This window comes from Pseudorasbora parva, chromosome 17 (genome assembly GCF_024679245.1).
Source record: "Pseudorasbora parva isolate DD20220531a chromosome 17, ASM2467924v1, whole genome shotgun sequence".
NCBI lineage: Eukaryota > Metazoa > Chordata > Actinopteri > Cypriniformes > Gobionidae > Pseudorasbora > Pseudorasbora parva.
Genome location: NC_090188.1, coordinates 12,597,781 through 12,600,775, shown reverse-complemented (window position 1 = coordinate 12,600,775; position 2,995 = coordinate 12,597,781).

Here is a 2,995-nt window from a genome sequence, read left to right as displayed (position 1 = left end):
GATCTGCTTGGACAGAATTTTTAAATATACAGCTAAACACATCTCCGTGTATACGCGTAAACGTCTAAGTGTGGTATTTTGAGAAGAAGAAGCTCTCCATGCAACTAAAATAGGCCAACATTAAGGCCCTTTCACACCGGACGCGTAGCGAAAAAAAGGGAAGCAAATAAGCAAATATTTAGCATCAAAACCATTTACATCAGCCGCGACACGAATTTGCGACGTTTCAGAGCTCCAACATTTGTGGCGACAGCTGAGAAAACACGGACACTTCATCGTTTAGTGAGGACAAGCTTTTCATTTAAGGACCGAAAAGAAGGTTTTGGGTGCACCCAATCTTAAAAGAACAGAGAGTCTGAAGGGGAGTATGCTAATCTTGTACAGGAGCTTAAACTTTATCATGGCCGGTTCTGCACTTACTTTCGAAAGCCTGCGGGACAATTTGAGGAGCTCCTCCAGAAACAGCAGCGCATCTGAAGAGACAAACCGCACACTTCAGGGAATCAATCGATCCATTTGAGTCGCAATGTAAACATTTAAAGTAGGGATGCACCGAATCCAGGATTCGGGTTCGGATTCGGACGAATATTGGGCTTTTTGACTGGGTTCGGTTTCTGCCGAAACTTAGAATTTTTTTCCATCGAACCGAACCCGCTTGCACTACGCGATACTGGTCGAACATGATGCTGTGGTTGATTATGGCAACGTGTTTACTAGGTGGACCGTTCAAATGCAGTAGGCTGTGAGAGAGTGAAAATGGAACTTGTGAACAGAAAATGTGTTGTTTGGCAGTACTTTCAGACACAAGAAGGCAATTCAAGTCGAGCTATAGCCAAGTGACAGTCCCTCAGACTAGAAATAAACTAATATCTTGAAGTATATATTGTAACTCCAACAGTTCACTGAGCTGAGACATGTTTTGCTGTGAGAGCCAGTGAGCTGAGATACTGCATGCGTGATAGCGTCGTCTTGAACCGAACTGTTTCTCTCGGAGTGGGACGGCTGCTGTTTCTCTCGGAAAACGGATGCTGATAATATATGAGCATGGGTGAACCAAGGATTTGTGTAAGTTTATGTAATGTTAATGTAAGTTTATTTAATTTGTGTAAAACATCAGTGTTTGCACGACAGTGGCTGTATTGAGTGCTTTTGCAAAACATAAATTAAAAACCGTATCCAAGATGATGATGATTAGAATAATAATTATTACTATACTAAGTTTTAATTACAAATACTTTACATGAATGTGTTTGAATGTATTTTCATCCGCCGGTATGATAGAAATGACGTCATTTCGTAAGGATGTAAAAGAAGCGGTGATCCGTTTTTTTTGTGCATGAAGGAATGCGGCACAGTCATCCTGGCATAATGTTGCCTTTTTTAAAATTAAAATTAAATTAAAAATACACTGCTGTGGACGTTGTTTATGTCATTAATGTGTTTACTGTGATAATGGACTGAGGATAGGATTGGATTCGGTATTCGGTTTCGGATTCGGCAGAATCTTAACCAGTGGATTCGGTATTCGGCCGAACCTCAAAAATCTGGATTCGGTGCATCCCTAATTTAAAGTGCCACAGACATACTGATGGCAACACGTTCACTTTAACCATATTACCGTAGATAATCGCAGACACAAAGGTAAAAAAAAAAAAAAAAAAGAACAATTTATAAAAGGTTAAGTTATTGCTGTCTGTAAACAGAGTAGTAAACACAGCTGCAAGTGTACAGCTTTAACTAGAACAACTACAGCTGAAAATCTCATGAGAAATGCCATGCCTGGCAAAGGTTAATGTTGATTGAATAGCTTGTGACATCAACTGGACATTTCGTCACCTTTGTTTCCTTGTATGTAATTGGTTGAAGGCATTTCTGTCGCTGCTAGAGTAAAAAAAATGACACAAACAGCTGATCCAAAAATAAAACCATCGCGTGTCAAAAATCGCGTCCAGTGTGAAAGATGGCAGGAACATTAGAAATGGCCAAATCAACAGTTTGGTACAGTCTGAGAAGATAAAACCAGGACATCCACAGAAGACAACAGTGGTGCGTGATCGCTCGATCCTCTCCGTCACTGAAAAAAAAAAGAAATAATACTTCAATTGAGAATTTTCAAGTGACTGATCACATCTACATTTTTTAGTTGGCCGAATTGAAATTCTGTAAATTGATGCAATTTAATTCACTGAAATTAAATTTGGCTAACTGAAAAATTTAGATGTGATCAGTCACTAGAAAATTCTCAATTGGAGACCTGATTTCTTTTTTTACAGTGATTGTAAAAAAAACAAAAACCCTTCCACAACATCCAGCCAAGTGAAGAACACTCTCTGGGAGGTAGACATGTCTTTGACAAAGTCTACAATCAAGAGAAGACTTTGTGAGAGAAAATACAGAGGGTTCACCACAAGGTGCTAACCATTGACAAGCCTCAAGAATAGAAAGGCCAGATTAGGCTTTGCCAAAAAAAAAACATCTAAAAAGACAGACCAGTTCTCAAAAAGCATTCTTTGGAAGGATTAAACTAAGGAGCTGCTCACACGAGATAGTTTTCGACTAAAAACATAAAACTTTTTATACGTTTCGCCATTCATTTACACGGCAACTGTGTTTTGGGGACCTAAAAGTGCAAACGTTCTCAGTGTAAACTACAAAAACGTGAATTTGTGAAAGCAGTGATGTCATGCCCATGCATAGTACGTGTTTAGTCTGTAGGCGCCTAGAGTTTCCTTACACAGTCACATCACCAACTACTGGCCTGACATGCATAATACAGCATTTTTAATCATTTTAGTCGTAGATTAATGTGAACCGGGATTGTTTTGACAGTGGTGTTGTCTGTATGCAAAAATGCGATTTTTAGTACATAGTTGTCTTGTAAACATAACCTTAGCTAAACCTGTACATGAATGACTGGAAGAAAAAAATATGGAGACTGCTTGTGATCCAAAGCATACATCATCTGTAAAACACGGTGGAGGAAGTGTGATGGCAT